Genomic DNA, 18,519 nt, shown 5'->3' with positions numbered 1-18,519 from the left:
AAGACTCCCAGATCCCACTGGCTTTACCCTCAAAATGCGTCAGAATCTGACCACCTCTCACCATCTCCAGTGAGCACTCTGTTCCAATCATTTTTTGTCTGAACTACTGCATTTGGCTCCTGAGTGATCTCCCTGCTTCTCCCCTGCCCCACTACATTTCATCATCCATGAAATAGCCAGAGTGTTTTTTTCAAACATGTCAGGTTGTAATTAGTCTGCTCACAACCTCCCCCATTTCCCTGAGCATAAAAGGCTTTACTTAATCTGTACCTCCTGCTACTCTCCAACTTGAACTTTGACATGCTTATCCTCTGTGTACTCTGGTCCAGCCAGATGGCCTCCTGTAGTTTCTCAAATATGCCAAGTACCCTTTAACCACAGGGCCTTTTCACTGCTCTTTCCTTCATCCAGAATTTTCTTCACCCCAGATAGTTGCATGGCTTACTATCTCACCTAACTTCAGGTTTTATACAAATGCCCTCTGAATGAGACCTTCTGTGACCACACTAAGTATATGTGCATTACCTTCCTTCCCTAGTTCTCCGAATCGTTTTTCCCTTCTTTGATTTACTCTATAAAATATTTTATCTCTATCTAACATTACTGTGTATTTCACCTATGTTTAGCATCTGACTGCCCCCACTGGAATTTCAGGTCTGTGAGAACAGGGAGTTTTGTCTCTTTCATTCAGCCTTTTAATAGATCCACAAGAAATATTTGTTGAATGCTTAAATTATCTGACCTCTCAGCATCAGTCCTATATTTTCAACTTCTGGCTGAACAGCACCACCTAGAGGTCCTGTTCACACTTCAGACCCACCATTCTATATACACACCCTCATAGCCTAGGTCTAGGATCAGGCCCTCCCTGGGTGCCCTGTGTACTGTGGGATTGATTATCTTAGCTCAGATTTAAATCCCAGCTTCACGTCACTTCCCAGCAGAAAGAGGAGATAACCCGTCCCAACTCATGAAGTTGTCAGAAAGGTGGAAATGCTAAGCCCTCGAGATTGTATCTGGCAGAGATCAAATGCTCAGTGAATGCCAGCCATTATTGTGACCACCCTGAGCTACTTTTTCCTCTTACAGGAATACCTTAATTCACCTTTGTGTATGTGGTTAAGAATTATGAAATACTTACTTTTGCTTTTATAAATTAATGAGAACCTGACTTGTTTAGACTGGGTTATATCTCACCTAGTGCAGATTACAATGCCTCCTTTATGTACAGGGAGAATAGTAATAAATAATTCTCCGTTGATCAAAAAACTCAGAGTCATAGCATTTCCTCACTGCATCCTGCATGAGGATCTGCAGGGTCTTCCACTGACAGTAACAGTGAAATAGCTACTATTTATCATATCCTGAGGGCAGAGATGGTGCTAAGAGTTCAACATACATCACCTTACTTAATTTTCACATCCCTGTCCCAACCAGAAAGGTAGGTACCGTGGTCTTACCCACATTTTAAAGAAGCAGAAGTGAAACTTGGGAAATTGAAACTCATCCAGATAAATGAGCAGAGAAAGGAATTAAACCCCAGTCCTTCAAGATCTAGTGTTATGTCTCCAGCTTAGATTTTTTCTTTCTCTTTTGCAGGCCTCTGAGTCACTAGGACAGACTGAGAGAGTGCCCATAGCTCTGGCTTTGCAGAATCCTGCCATCCCCCACTGTTAATTGCTTTCAGGCTGGCCAGAGTTCCTCCCAAGGTCCAGCCAGCCTTCGCTCTCTTGCCAACCCTGGGCAGGAAGCAAAGCATAGGCCAAACCTGGAGCTCTGGCCTCACGCCTGCAGCCTGAGGAACACCTGGCCCCTTGCCGGCAGATTTTCAGTAGAGCAAAGACTAGACCCTCTTTAGGAAACCCCAGGGCCACAAATCTGAACCTGTTCTCTTCCTGTGTGTTAGAGGATTAAAAAAAAAAAGTGAATCATGATTCGCATGCAAACATAAAATGAAAACATATCAAAGAATTTATCTAGAATGGGAGGGCATAGCTCAGTGATAGAGTGCGTGCTTAGCTTGCCTGAGGTTCTGGGTTCAGTCCTCAGTACTTCCACTTAAATAAGTAAATGAGTGAATAAGTGATTGAATGAATGCATAAATGAATGTATAAATAAACTTAATTACCTCCCCCTGAAAAAACAAACAAAACAAAAATTTTTAAGGAAAATTTTATCTAACTCACTGATTGAGTGCAATAATAAGATGTTGTAACTGGTCAAAGGAGAAGTCAAAACAACCACAAGTTTCTGTAGGGCAATGTTGAAGTAACTTTGTATATGGACTTGAAACTTGCTTTATTATTTTTTGAGGGATTTCCAGAATTTATTTGCCTGTCTTTAGACAAGAATTCTCTGCAGCACTATCCTTTATTTACAATTTCCAGAGTTGTAAAATAACTCAAAAAGGCAATGAAAGATACGGAGCCTTCATAGAATGGATAATTTAAGAAGACTCCAGCATCCCTTTGAAAGACTATCTATTAATCTCCTTTGCTTATTCCAAAGTCTTACATTTTTCCTTCCATTTGAATGATTTTCCTTGGGTCATCTTCTTTATTTCCTGGTTTCTGGGAGAGAGTTTTTCTCTCTGTTGGGAAGCCTTCGATTGTGGGTTTAGGGACTGGGAGGTCTGGGGTTCAGATCTCTAGTCTGCATTTACTAGGCATGTGGCCTCATTGAAATCACTTCACTCGTGAGTCCACCTCTTACAATGGGTGTGAGGATTCAAATGTCCAGGACACAGATAGAACCAAACCCTTACTGGCTATATTCTATGCCAGACATGGATCCAAATTCAATGTAGTCAATCTTATCACAACCCTATTTTGCAGATGTGGAAACTGAGGAACCGGAGTTGAAGGCACTGACCCTGGGTCATGCTGCCAGGTCATGTGGTAGAGCTGGGATTCAAACCCAGATAGTCTGGCTCTGCTCCCACACTCAACAGCACTCAGGAGATGAAGGTGCCATGGCACTGCTTAGTTTCTCTAATCTGACCAAGTTTCACGTGATTGAGTTGACTGACTACCCTAAGAAGCCATCTATGAAGTTGGTGGTCACGCCTGTACTCCCTGGTCACTTTCTACCTCTGTTTGGCCCTTAGGTGGGTGCCCCATGGCCCACTGCTTTCCCTGGGACCCACTGCACCAAGCCCCCCCAGGTCTGCTTGTGTTGTTGTTTTTACTTGTGTTGAAATCTAATGTAAAACTTGTAGAAAAATGCACAGCTCAATGAATTTTCACAAAGTGAACATTTACGCATAATGGCAGCAGATCAAGAAACAGAACATGACTGATACCCCAGAGACCAGTCTGTGCCCTGTGCTAGTCACTACCCAAAGGGTACCACCATCCTAATGGCTAACACCATAGTGCACCTGCCTCTGATCCTTATGTAGAGGCAACCATATAGTATTCACTCTTTGGTGTCTGGCTTCTTTCAACATTCTGTTCATGAGATTTATTATCCATATTGGATCTAGTTGTACTTTGTTCATTCTCACTGCTGTCTGTATGAAAACACAATTTATTTTCCATTCTATGATTGCTAGACATTTTGGTAGTTTCCAGCTTATGGTTCCATCATATACCTTTTGGCTCAGATTTTTGTGGGGGGGCCTGCTTAGTTTTTCCAAGAAAGGTAGTGAGTTGTTTGGCCAAGACATTCTTAACAGCTGGGTCAGCCTGCTTCTCTGTTGCCACAGTCAGCAGTTCTTCTTCTGTTCCTTTTCTTCCTTTAGGTCAAGTGCGCCAGCCCACCCTCAGCCCCTTCTATGTGTGCTGAGTCCTGCTGTATTTTAACACATGTGGTGACCGGCTCTTTGTGTCCATCACTTCCTCCCTTCTTTCCTTCTCTGCCTGCACTGGGAGGTGCCCTGGGCAGAGCTTTTATTTCCAACTGTTTCTCTTGCTCCCACAGAGCACAGAGCCTGTCTTCTCAGCTATTTTGAGAGTTGCTGTCTCTGCTTCCTCCCTCTTCCCCTCAGGCCTCACTAGTCACTTCTTTACCTGTAAATATGTTTTTTTTTTTTGGAGGGGCACTGCAGCTCTCCTTTCCCCAAAGTGCTCCAGTCTCTGACCAGTGCTTCCTGTCAGTAAGGCAGCAGCCCACAGCTCTAAGGGAGCAGGGCAGGTCAAAGACGCATCCAGTGGCTTAGTAAACCCTGACTATCAGTAGAATCTGAGAACCAAGCAAAAAGAACACAGATCTGCTGGCCATAAGGGAGAAAAGAGCAGCCAAGAGCTTTGGTGCTGAGCTTCCTCATAACAAGGACGACAAAAGAAACCAGAGACTACAGAGTTACCGCTGTTAAGATAATAAAAGACAAAAACAGATAAAACATGAAAGACAATAATGGTGACATTTATGAAGAACTATCATATTCGTTATTCTGTCTCCTAAACATCTGGCTCAGGGCCTTATGCATAGTAAGTGCTCAATAAATATATACTTTCAGGATCCGTTAATAAAGTAAAATCACTATCAACTGCTGGCTAATACACTGAGTACATACTATGTGACAAGCAAATTCTAGTCTGTGCCCCTCATCAACCCCACAGATTGGCTGTATGATTCCCTTCATTTTCAGATATGGAAACCAAGTATCAGAATAACTTCCCCAAAGTCACAGCTCGTCTACTGTCTGGTGATGACTTAAACTCAAGTGCTCTGTCTGGAGCCAGCCAGCTTCATTCAGCGCTAAGGAATCTGAAATGATATAGCAAATGAGCATCTGTAACTATTTTCATTTTACTAGACTGTAAAACCAATCATACTGGCTTTTTACTGCTGATCCCTGGCTGGAAACCAAGGCAGGCTGCCCTCCCCTCTGCTAGCAGCTGCCAGACTGCACAGCTGATAAACCTCTTCCATGTGTGTCCCCTACTGGCAGATGTGAGGACAACAGGGCTTCCTCCCAGCTTGTAGCAAGAGCATCTCCAATGAGAGTGAGTGAGGCTTAGGCCCACTGCTTGGCTCTTCTGCTGATCCAGAGGGTGGTGTATTACCCAAACCTCAGACTAGGACTTGTGTTTGACAAAAAGAAATGCCTAGATTGGTTGCTATCCTGGCATATCTAGTCTGTGTGATCACTTGACATAGGGAGGAGGCAGCATGGAGGAACGAAAGACCTGTTTGAAAAGCATTGGAGTGAAAGTCAGGAGACTTGGGTTTTAGTCCCAGGAGGGCCACCTACCAAAGCATCAGGTACCCTCTCTGGATCTGTTTCCGCATTTGCAAAATGAGGCATTAGACCATATGATTCCAATGGCCCTTCAGTCCTAAACCTCCACCTGTAAGTCCTTTAATACTTCCCCTCATCAGGTCTCCTTCTCAGACCTCAGGTTCTCATCTCAAATCTCCTCCCCAGCCCCCATTCACCGTCTCTGAGCTGCTGACCTGCATCCCCCTGGGGCTGGACAACTTTTTCTGCACCAGGTGTCACCTGTTCCTCCTGATCCTGAGAACAGCCTCAGGACCTTTGCATGATGTCTCTAGGCTCACAGGAACTGAGAATGGGAATCTTCAGAAAGTAAACTGGGCTGCACTGGTTGGCATTCAGGCCAGCTCGCCTCCCAGCCCCTGGGAGACCAAAATCAGGATGTAGAAAGAGAGAAGCAGAAGAAACCAACAGTTTATTTGGGGATTTGTTGGGTACTGGAGATGGAGTCTGATGTAATAACAAATCTTTGCACAATGTGGTAGTTTACCAAGCATTTTGTGTGTCATGGAAGAACCTTGCAGGGAAGGCGTTTTCTCACCCACGTCTGTATGAGGGAATTGAGGTCCAGAGTTCTGCAGTCTCCAGTCACACAGCCCACAACAACAATACTTTGAATATACTTAGAAATAAGCATTTTAAAACTGAATGGCTGGGTGAAGACCCAGGGCCGGGTCACCCACCCTAGGCTCAGAGCTCGCCTCATCAGACATGTGCAAGGCTTAAGGAGTCCCACACACTGGTAATTAATCCCAGAGAAAGGTGATCTCAGTGAGGATAGGCCCACTCACCCCTTCTTCCTGATGAGAGCACCCCCTCTCCTCTGGAATGATTCTGCACCTGGATTTGTTACATATGCGTAGGTGTCCCCTGGATTAATTACATATCCTAGACTCAGCTGGATCAGGCTTGTCCTGCTATTCTGACTGGCCTGTACTCATCTTCCCTGAACCTCAGTTTCCTCATCTATAAGATGGGGGTGGTAATACCCACCATGCAGGCATAGGGAAGAATAAAAACAAGGTGTGTGGGAAAATCATTTGACAATGCCCCGCCAAGTGTTAGAACTTGGTAGGGAGGAGGTAGAGGAACTTACTGGCCAGCCCCTTCCTGTCTCCTGTCTCACCTATGCATTTCTTTTTTTTTTTTCAGTTTTCAGTTTTATCAGGTAGAATTGTTACAATTTGACTGTACATATACAATATATTGCGTGTAAATACATATATACAGTTTATTGCACATATTTTTAAAATTTACATGTATGTACTGTTCATTGTTTCTAAGAACATTTAGAGCTTTAGCTTTTTAAACTTACATAGTTATCAAAGGAATAAAGCCAACCACAAAATCGAATTAATTCAATAAGATACATACACCCCACTATTAGCAGCAACATTATTTATAACTGCCAAGATATGGTAGCATCCTAAGAGTGCATCAATAGATGAATGGATAAAGAAGATGCAGCATACATATGTAATGGAATACAACTAACCCATAAAAAAGGATATTTTGCCATTTGCAGCCCTTCATTCACTTTTTTTTCCACTTCAAAAACCAGAATTTTATAACAGGCATAAACATTTCCATTGCATCAAAAACAAAAGAATCACAGAAGTGATGATGGCAGATGCCGAATAGAGAATTTGTGTGTCTGTGTATGGGATCCTTTTTCTTAATTCATTGAGAGGCACAAAGGGACATACACAGTTTGACTTCTTTTAAGAGTTTGCTGTGAGCATCAGAAGGGTGGAGAAGGCGCATGTAACTGATCCCTGTATCAGGAAGAAAGTCCAGGATTCCCAGGAGGGTTATGTAGTGCATTCACTGAGCAGGGTGAGATCCCCTATGGTAGCTTCTGTGAGCATCAGAAGTGCTGTGCCTGTTTGGAATTATACAGCATGGTATTCACAACCTTGGGGCAAGTGGCTGCTGGCTTTGGGTTTCAGGTGGTCTCTTTATGGAATAGAACTGAGTACAAGGAAGAACAGGGTGCATTTCTTTCCAGAGCCTTATCCTCAGGGTTCCGCGGAAATTACAGCCACACAGGGAACTGAATACCTGACCAAACAGGGATGAAGTCTACAAGTGCAGGTGCAGACTATGGCGATAAGGGTCTTGGGTTTTGAAGTAGGAGTGTAAAAACCTCATCTGAACAGTGCTTCTGGAATTTAACATGCAACCAAAGTCCTTGGGGAGTGTGTTACAGTACAGATTCGAGTTGGTCCTGAGAGCGCCCGATCTATTATGCTCCCAGGTGCTACTGCTGCTGCTCAGTGGGCTTCACTGCCACATACTCTGCTCTCCTTGGATCACCTAGGTCTTCATCAGGAGGACCTGAGGGCCTGTTAAAGATGCAGAATCTCAGGCTCCACCCACATCTATTGAGTTAGGATCCCACACATACTTAGTAAGAAAATCCCCAGATGTTCAGTTTGACTCAGATTCAAATTTAGGGAACAGTGCTCTAGAAAGTGAGAACTGGCAGTTGTGCCCCAGGGGGTGCAGTGGGTTGAATGATGAGCCCCAAATATGTCCACATCCAAATCCCTGAAACGTGTGAATGGACTTTATTTGGAAAATAAGATGTAATTTGATTAAAGATCTTGATATGAGATCATTCTGGATTACCTGGGTTGGCCCCAATCCAATGATGAGTGTGTTCAGGAGAGAAAGCCAGAGGGAGAAATTTGAGACAGACACAAAGTGGAGGAGGCAGCATGACTACAGAGGCTGAGATTAGAGTGATGTGGCCACAAGCTAAAGAGGCCAAGAAGACACTGGAGATGTGGGAAAGATTTTCCTATGGAGACTCCCGAGAGAGCAGCACTGCCCATTCCCTGATGTCAGACTCTGGCCTTCAGAACCATGAAGGAATACATTTCTGATATTTTAAGCCTCCTAGTTTTTGGTAGTTTGTTAGGGTCTTCTTGGGAAGCTGATTCAGGAAGGAAAAGCCACACCTCAGCTACACAAGAGATTGTTGTGGTAAAAGAGAGGTGGGTGCCTCAGGTTTACCAGCTGAAAATAAAAGGCCCATTAAACCAATGAATCAGTGATTTCTGCTGAGAGCAATTGAGGAAGGTGACTGGTGATGTAAGAGAAAGCGGAAGGAGAGAACAGAGGTTCAGGAAGAAGGAGGAAAATCTGGGAGGTGGGTTTGCAGAGCAAGAAGAAAGAGAAGGACAAAAAGCAAACAAACACACAACAGAATTTCTGGGAGAGAATAGCATGCCTGGGACCAGCAGCCAGGGCAGGGTTTCCCTGATCTGAGCCAGGCTGAGGGGCACTGCAGAAGGAAAGGGCTAAGCTAAAAAGAGTATTCCTGTGGAAGGAGCCACAAAAGATCTACAGGTAGGAGGGCAGGCTACCGAGGGGAATAGAATGAGATCTAAGAAGGATAACCAAGAATAATTGCTTTGAAATATGACAAAATATGCTCTTTTGATTGACTTGGAATCGAGTTAGACTTACATGCATGCATAGAGTTACCTCTGCTGGTAACCAGGGGGCCTCAGGTGTGATCTTTAGGCACAAAATACCATGTATTTGGAATCCTTGTGATATGGACTGATTATTAAGCTAAGAGGGTCTTGTGTAAGATGGCCCCTTAATACTGTGTGTTACACAAGATCAGCTTTTTGGCTTCCTTTAGAAAATGTTCAAGTGCTCAGCACTTGGCTGTGGAGCTGGTACCAACTCATAGATTTGTGGAATCTCAGTGGCTGAAGGGGGTCCTAAGGTTCATCTAGTGCAAATCCCTTATGAGCAGGAACCTCTTTTCTAGTGGCCATTACAGAGGGGTACCCAGCTCCTCCTGCTTGGCTATGATTCTCTTGTTCTAAATGTGTAGCCAGAGATTGTTCACTGTTTCAGGCTGGTTCAGTGGCTTTTAGTGGACTGCAAAGGCCGCATTTTAGGGTATGTACATATGACACCGATTATTCTTGTGACTCTAATAGAACTTGTGTTCCTTATTGGCTCAAAGGTTCTTCCCTCATTCATCCACCGAAAATGTATTGAGTTCAGGCTGTTTGTCCGACATTGAGGTGAGTAAAACATAAAGGGCTAGAGAAAACATATTGATCGATTCCTTTTGACTCCATAATATAGACAGATCGGTATAACTGGTTTGACCCACCCTTGGCTGGTGGTTGGTCCCAAGTCATTGTTTTTGGGCTCATTCTCATGGTGGAGTGGCTGATCAGAGTAAAGACAGGAGAACAAATTTGTCACTGTTCTGCCACCTGAATTTCTGCCACCCCATCCCCCAATTTTAACACTTACACCAATGAAAAATTACAGACACCTGTATTTATGTTTGTTTTTTCAAAGGACCAAATCCCACTTTTAGTTAGTATAGCATTCAGGGAAGATTATGGACTTTGGGACAACTCAGGAGTTTAATTTTCTGGATAAGAGAGCGTGGACAGGTTACTCTTTGAGAACACAGAAGGAAAAATCACCCTCACCTGCATAATTATGGGCAGGGATTTCTCTAAAGTGATAGTTGATTTCTCTTCGCCTGTTTTTGGTTGTTTCTAGAGCACTAAGAGTAGTAAAGAAGCGGGCTGCATTTGGGGAAGGTGGTAAGCTTGCCAGAGGGGAATTGTAGGTGGCCAGGGAAGGTGTTCATTTCCACTGGGAAGGGAGATGCTAGTGAGCCCAGCCCAGCTCATGGATGACTTTGGTTTTGCTGGCACTGTGTTTTATGAACCTTGAACTTGAAGGCCTTGTAGGTGAGCAATGCTCCTTTTCTCCCACAAGCTCTGCTTAGAGCTGGCCTGTTTGACCTGCCTCATTCCTCTGGACTTTCTGATTGGAGAACCCTTACAACCTAGACACCACAGTATAGGTGGGACCAGCTTCATGTGTGGGTGAAGTAGGTGCTGTCATTTTAGGGGTACCTGGTAGGCAGCACCTCCTCTCCTTTCTCTCCTTCCACAAGCCCTGGTTGCAGATATAGTTCTTTTAGGCAATTCCTTAGAATACGAAAAATTTATGTTGACAGGAAGGAGCATATTTTGAGTATTACCTATGCTTTATAACCTAAATAAATAAGTTTAGCAGTTTAAGAGAAAATTTGGGGGAGCAAGAGAACCTGAGACACTGACCATATGTGTTGGAGTTTGTGTGAGGAGGTTTGAGAAACTCTACCAAGCAGGTATCAAAGGAAGACAAATGGATAGAAGGGCAGAGTTTATCTGCAAAATGGAAATAATGCCAGCCTCATAGTATTGAGAATTAAATGAAATGATTACCTAAAGGGATTAATACAATGAGGAAGTTACTGTTGTTTTCTTGGCTTGAAGGGTGAACATACTTCACAATAAACTGGAATGGGAAAGAGGCAGAAGAGGGAGGCATTCTCAGCTCCTCATCCATCCAAGCTTAACTAGGCTAGAAGAGGAAGCCTATGTGCCTATCCCTGGCTGAGTCTCCTCCATGCCAAACACCTGGCTATTTGGAAAGAATGAGACAAGAGACTGACAGTTTCATTCATATCTGATATCCATGCCAAAAGAAGAAATTGCGTAACAGCTGTCCACCATAATGGGCTTCTTAGCATTTGTCAATTTGGCCAAAATGGAGAGGATTTTATGGCCATCATGAGGTCTGATTTGCCCTGTCTGTTTATAGTAAATAACTCTTTTTTCCATTCTCAATTTTTTTCATGTAGTGTCACATCTGAAATGAACTGAAATAGGGCAAAATTAGAAATGTGCCTAGTGGTTAGGTAAGAGCTTAATGAAATCTGATAATTTCCTGTTGAGGCAGCTGATGGAATCAACACATCAATACTACCACCTTATGCTAAGTGAAGTTTTACAGCACTTTCCTATGCACTACCTCTCTTGAGAAAGATCCTCTAAACATATGTGGGAAGTGGGTAAGGCAGCTAGAATTATCCAAATTTTATGGATGAAGAAACTGAGATATTCCAGACTCAGATATCTTGGGTAATGAGGTGGGGAATGAACAAGACTTGAAAGTTTACCCAGCATCACATGGTGGAGAGCTGGGAACCTGGGTCTAGACTCCTCAGCCTTCCAGCAGTGAGTCCTGCCACAAAGAGGTGAAATGCCAGAAGAGCCAAGACTTTGGGATGAGAAATGGACTAGAACCCATTTTTTTTCTTTCTTTCATGTTTCAGGATTTTCTTCTTTTTAAAGGCTAATATTTCATTACATGTATATACTACATTTTATGTATACATTCATCTACTGGTGGACACTTGGGTTGCTTCCACATTTTGGCTATTGTGATTAATGCTGCTATAAACATGAGTATACAAGTATCTGTTCAAATCCCCTTTTTTTCAATACTTTTGTGTTTATCCCCAGAAGTGGAATTGCTGGATCATATGGTAATTCTATGTTTAATTTTTTTAAGCATCACTATACCATGTTCCACAGTTCATTCACTGTTTTTTGACCTGGAAATTAATATCACTTTCCAAAATGATTGCATTCTTTCTTTTTAAATTTTTTTTAACATTTTTTATTGATTTATAATCATTTTACAATGTTGTGTCAAATTCCAGTGTTCAGCACAATTTTTCAGTCATTCATGGACATATGCACACTCATTGTCACATTTTTTCCTCTGTGATTTATCATAACATTTTGTGTATATTTCCCTGTGCTATACAGTGTAATCTTGTTTATCTATTCTACAATTTTGAAATCCCAGTCTATCCCTTCCCACCCTCTAACCCCCTGGTAACCACAAGTCTGTATTCTCTGTCCATGAGTCTTTAGATTCCACATATGAGCGATCTCATATGGTATTTTTCTTTCTCTTTCTGGCTTACTTCACTTAGAATGACATTCTCTAGGAGCATCCATGTTGCTGCAAATGGCGTTATGTTGTCAGCTTTTATGGCTGAGTAGTATTCCATTGTATAAATATACCACCTCTTCTTTATCCAGTCACGTATTGATGGACATTTAGGCTGTTTCCATGTTTTGGCTATTGTAAATAGTGCTGCTATGAACATTGGAGTGCAGGTGTCATCCTGAAGTAGATTTCCTTCTGGATACAAGCCCAGGAGTGGGATTCCTGGGTCATATGTTAAGTCTATTCCTAGTCTTTTGAGGAATCTCCACACTGTTTTCCATAGTGGCTGCACCAAACTGCATTCCCACCAGCAGTGTAGGAGGGTTCCCCTTTCTCCACAGCCTCTCCAGCATTTGTCATTTTTGGATTTTTGAATGACGGCCATTCTGACTGGTATGAGGTGATACCTCATTGTAGTTTTGATTTGCATTTCTCTGATAATTAGTGATATTGAGCATTTTTTCATGTGCTTTTTGATCATTTGTATGTCTTCCTTGGAGAATTGCTTGTTTAGGTCTTCTGCCCATTTTTGGATTGGGTTGTTTATTTTTTTTCTTTTTTAATTTTTAATTGAAGTATAGTTGGTTTACAATGTTAATTTGTGGTATACAGCATAGTGATTCAGTTATACATATATATTTATATATATATATTCCTTTTCATATTCTTTTTCATTATAGGCCATTACAAAGTACTGAATATAGTTCCCTGTGCTATGCAGTAGGACCTTATTTTTTATCTCTTTTATATATAGTAAGTATCTGTAAATCTCGAACTCCCAGTTTAATCCTCCCCACTATCTTTTCTCCCTTGTAACCATAAGTTTGTTTTCTATGTCTGTGGGTCTGCCTCTCTTTTGTAAATAAGTTCATTTGTGTCCTTTTTTTTTTTTAGATTCTACATATAAGTGATATCATATGGTATTTTTCTGTGTCTGACTTACTTCACTTCCATCCATGTTGCTGCAAATGGCACTATTTTATTCTTTTTTTGGCAGAATAGTAGTCTATTGTATATATAGCACAATTTCTTTATCCAGTCATCCATCAATGGACATTTCATTTACTTCCTTGTGTTGGCTATTGTATATAGTACTTCTATGAACATTGGGGTGCATGTATCTTTTCAAATTGGAGCCTCCTTTGGATATATGCCCAGGAGTGGGATTGCTGGGTCATAGAGTAAGTCTATTTTCAATTTTTAAAGGAATCTCCATAATGTTTTCCATAATGGCTTCATCAAACTGCATTCCTACCAACAGTGTAGGCAGGTTCCCTTTTTTCCACACCCTCTCCAGCATTAAGTGTTTGTGGACTTTTAAATGATGACCATTCGACTGGTGTGAGGTGTTACATCGTTGTAGTTTGGATTTGCATTTCTCTGATAATTAACGACATTGAGGATTTTTTCATGTACCTATTGGCTATTTGTATGTCTTCATTGGATGAATGTTTAATTCTCCTACCCTTTTTGGATTGGGTTGTTTGTTTTTTGTTACTGAGTTGTATGAGCTGTTTATATATTCTGGAAATTAAGCCTTTGTCAGTTGCATTGTTTGCAGATATTTTCTCTCATTCCATAGGTTGTCTTTTGTTTAATTTATGGTTTTCTTTGCTATTAAAAAGCTTGTAAGTTTAATTAGGTCCCATTTGTTTATTTTTGCTTTTATTTTTATTGCTTGAGTGAACTGCCCTAGGAGAACATTGCTATGATTTATATCAGAGAATGCTTTGCCAATGTTCTCTTCTAGGTGGTTTATGGTGTCGTCTTATGTGTAAGTCTTTGTGCCATTTTGAGTTTATTTTTGTGTATGGTGTGAGGGAGTGTTCTAACTTCATTGATTTGCATACAGCTGTCCACCTTTCCAGACACTACTTGCCGAAGATACTGTATTTTCTCCATTGTATATTCTTGCCTCCTTTGTCAATGATTAATTGACTGTAAGTGTGTGGGTTTATATCTGGATTCTATTCTGTCCCATTGATCCATATGTCTGGTTTTGTGCTAATGCCATGCTGTTTTGATTACTGTAGCTCTGTAGTATTGTCAGAAGTCTGAGAGGTTTGTTCCTCCAGCTTCATTCATTTTCTTTACCAGTTTTGGCAATTCTGGGTCTTTTGTGATTCCATATAAATTTTGGGAGTATTTGTTCTAGTTCTGTGAAAAATGACCTGGGTAATTTGATAGATATCACATTAGATCTGTAGATTGCTTTGTGTAGTATAGCCATTTTAACAATAATAATTCTTCCAATTTAAGAGCATGGGATATCTTTCCATTTCCTTAAATCATCTTTAATTTCCTTAATGTTTTATAGTTCTCTGTATATAAGTCTTTCACCTCCTTGGTGAGGTTTATTCCTATCTGTTTTTTCTTTTTTGATGCAATTTTAGTAGGGATTATTTTTTTTTACTTTCCTTTCCTGATATTTCATTGTTGGTGTAAAGAAATGCAACAGATATCTGTATGTTAATCTTGTATATTGCTACCTCGTTGATTTTATTTACCAGCGGTAGTAGTCTTTGTGTGGAGTCTTCAGGGTTTTCTATATATAGTATCCTGTCATCTGCATACAGTGACAATTTTACCTCTTCTTTCCAATTTGGATTGCTTTTATTTATTTTTCTTGTCTGATTTCTATGCTAAGACTTCCAATACTATTTTGAATAGAAGTGGGGAGAGTGGGCATCCTTATCTTATTCCAGATTTTAGCAGGAAGGCTTTCAACCTTTCACCATTGAGTATTATGTTGGCCATGGATTTGTCACATGTGGGTTTTATTATGTTGAGATATCTTTCCTCTGTACACATTCTGGTAAGCGTTTCTATCATAAATGGATGTTGAATTTCATCAGATGCTTTTTCTGTATCTATTGAGATGATCATGTGATTTTTGTCCTTTTTGTTGATGTGGTGTATTCCATTGAGTGATTTACATATGTTGAGGGATCCTGATGTCACTGGGATAAATCCAACTTGATATAATGTACAATCTTTTTACTGTGTTGTTGAATTCAGTTTGCTAATATTTTATTGAGAATTTTTGCATATATAGTCATCAAAAGTACTGGCCTGTAATTTTCTTCTTTGGTTGTGTCTTTGTCTGGTTTTGGTATCAGGGTGATGATGGCTCCATAGAATGAGTTTGGCAGTGTTCCCTCCTCTTCAGTCCTTCGGAAGAACTTGAGAAAGAGTATATGTTCTTCTTTGTATGTTTGAGTTTGGTAGAATTTTCCAGTGAACCCATCTGGTCCTGGACATTTTTTTTTTTTTGCAGGGAGGTTTTTTGTTTTGTTTTGTTTTTTAAACTGATTCTATTTCACTTCTAGTGATCTGTCTGTTCAAATTATCTATTTCTTCTTGATTCAATTTTGGTGGCCTGTATGTTTTCAGAAACTTGTCCATTTCTTCTAGGATGTCCAATTTATTGCCATATAGCTATTCATAGTATTCTCTCATTATTTTTCATATTTCTGTGGTAATGTTGTAATTTCTCCTCTTTCATTTCTTATTCTATTTATTTATGTCCTCTCTCCTTTCTTCTTGGTGATCCTGGCCAGAGGTTTGTCAATTTTGTTTACTCTCTCAAAAGGCCAGCTCTTAGTTTGATTTTTTTCTTTTTTTAAAAAAAAATCTTTATTTTATCTATTTTGTCCCTGATCATTATTATTTCTTTCCTTCTGCTAACTTTAGGCTTTGTTTGTTCTTCTTTTCTAATTCTTTTAGGTGGTAGGTTAGGTTATTTATTTGAGATTTTTCTTGTTTTTTGAGGAAGCTGGCTGAGTTCTTGAGAGCAAGCCTCCCAGACTCCCTGTTCATCATCTTCTCATCAATACAATGTGGGGCTTCCTGGGTCAGTCATACTGATTTAAGAGTTGACATGAAGCTTAAAATGAGATCACAGATGCTGAAGCATCTGGTACACCTTCTGCCCACTCTGCATGAAAAGAGATTTCAGGGTGTCATGATCACCCTAGTTACTGAGCATCATTATCATCAGGCCCAAGGCTTATTGAAAGGTTGCCTTATACCAGACATTGTGCTGAGAGTGTCACATAAATTATCCTTTGTAATTTTCATAGCAACTTTATGAGGTAATTAGTATTCTAATTGAATTGATGAGAAAACTGGATATGGAAAGGTTAAACAGCTTGAGCAAAGTGTGTATTTAAAAAAATGCTGAGCCTAGAGTCAAGGCTTCCCAGCCTCCTTATTTAGAGATTCACAGAACTGAAAGGAACTTTAAAAATCACCTGTGCCACAGGCTTAACTACAATGTCTCATAACTTAAGAACTTAAAGAGTCTACTAAGTCCAACTGAAAGTACACAAATTCAGTTCAACTTGTTACTTTGACACAGTTAATTTAGCAAGTCTTTCTGCAAGTGCAGGTGAGAGACCCAGTCCTAGAGATCAACAGATACAGGAGATTGAGGAAGGCCCAGCTTGGATTCTTTCTAGTAGGCTAGTGTCACACACTTACTTGAAATATTAGCACCATTAATGGTGAGGGATGATGTTTAGAAATAAAAAGTGATAGTTTCCAACTGGCATTTCTCAGTGTGTAGGGCCTTTTTGAATGAAACAATTTTCCACTTGGGAGACAGAAAAGTAGAATGTCAATTGAAAGCAGAAAGGAGGTGTCTGGAACATCGAAAGATACGAGACTACAGTTGTTGTCACAATTTGAAAATGATGGAGCCCTTATATGCATGCATTTCACTGATAATTTATACAGCCTAGTTCTTTGAGAGCTGGTGAAAACAGAATCCACTGCACATTCAGAGTGACAATTAAGTACTTAACAATGAGGCAAAATTCTGAAGAGAAAACAAGATTTTCAAACATAAGTTCACCAGCCCACTGAAAAGTCACTGATGTTCCAGATTTCTTAGGCCAGGCCTATACAAACTTATGAGGTTTGTCAATACAGGACAGAGTTTCAAGCTGAATAACTACACAGACAATTTGAATCTGGGAGAGTTTGCTTAGAAAATGCAAGCCAGCAATTCCCCTCTTCCCATTGTCCCCTTTCCCCCAGCCCACCCCAGTGTTCCCCCAGCATATTTTTCTATCCTCATTAGCTATGTTCAACTATATCCTCCTTCAACTTCACTTTGCTGTATAGATGATGGCCTTGGCTGCATATGTACATGTTAAGTGTAGTAGATGTTCAAAAGAATTGGATGTGTGAAGTACACTAATCCAGAGTCTGTTTTTCTCTGTGCAGCTCCAGCCAAAGACACAGTAAACTGTAATCATTTATAATCATTGAGTGAATTAATGTGGGTACATTAAGTTAAAAATCCAAGCTTTTCTTTCACGAGTCTCAGTTATTAAGATGCTTGTCTAGACTTGGCAGCAGACATATCCAAGGTACACAGGACTATTTCCCCATATGTTTAGATCATATAGATGATCCAGATAATTCCAAGTTCAGATATTTCCTAACTTTTTGTTGAAGTATAGTTGATTTGCAATATTATTTCAGTTTACAGCAAAGTGCAAATATTTTCTTCTTTACTAATGCCTACCCTTGAATTCTTATGATACTTGCCTCACCTTTACTTAGTTTCTGGGTAAGTTAGAAGATCTCTGAGCAACAGTGTTGGTTCATTACTGATCTTGGGAGTAAATACGGTGAATAAAAATGAGGGATGAGCGTGGATTTTGAAAGAAAGAAAAGAGCTCCTTCTTTCAGGAGCTTACACTGTCATTCTATACTCACCTCTTGCCCTATTGCCAGACAGCTGGATGAAAAGAATATTCAGGCTGACTCAATGGCAAACATTAACATGTTTTTAAATGAATTTAATTTTTCAGATTTTAAATGGCCTTCAGTAGACACATTCATATTGGCGCTATAACACACAAAAAAGTAGATTGTGGAAAATCGCTCATCTATTAGACTCCCTCTGTAGATCTAATTCCAAGGTGTAAAACTTACCCATGGTTATAGATCTGTAATCAAGAAAGAGAGGGTCAAATGGGAGGGAAGGAGAAGGATAATGGAGTGGGAGCAGTCCTTAGAAGTTTGAATCCACTGGGTTATAGAATCAGATATAGATTCAGAGGACTTCCCCTCCCCCAAATCATTGGTGCTGTGGTAAGACTTAATAGATGCTATTACCTAAAGTTATCTCTTGGTTAGTGCACTCATGGAGCTAAGCAACAACACAAACATAAAGAATTTTATCTTTATTTGAAACACATCGTGTGACCTTTCTTTCCTACAGCAGATATATGCTCTGGCTGAGACATCAATTGAGCGATTGATAAAGGAGAGTCTTTGATTTTATGTTTGCCACAAACAAACCACAATTAGATAAACAAGAATTAATTGAGTATAATTCATAGGCAAAATCAAATGCTGAATTTGTAAGTATTTCTCCAAGGGTATGAATGTTGCAGTCCCCAATGCCACTGAAAACCAAATCAAAACCCCTTTATTCACACTAG

At 40.5% G+C, this 18,519-nt stretch overlaps 1 protein-coding gene across 3 annotated transcripts in view; it reads left to right on the top strand.

Annotated features, from left to right (window-relative positions):
* The window catches only part of GLDN (gliomedin), a 293,878-nt gene that overhangs the window by 43,359 nt on the left and 232,000 nt on the right, over window positions 1–18,519 (top strand). The gene's annotated exons all lie outside the window — the stretch shown is intronic.

This window comes from Vicugna pacos, chromosome 6 (genome assembly GCF_048564905.1).
Source record: "Vicugna pacos chromosome 6, VicPac4, whole genome shotgun sequence".
NCBI classification, from domain to species: domain Eukaryota; kingdom Metazoa; phylum Chordata; class Mammalia; order Artiodactyla; family Camelidae; genus Vicugna; species Vicugna pacos.
Note: the sequence above shows the minus strand (reverse complement) of the source record. Positions and strands in the feature narration are given on the sequence as shown.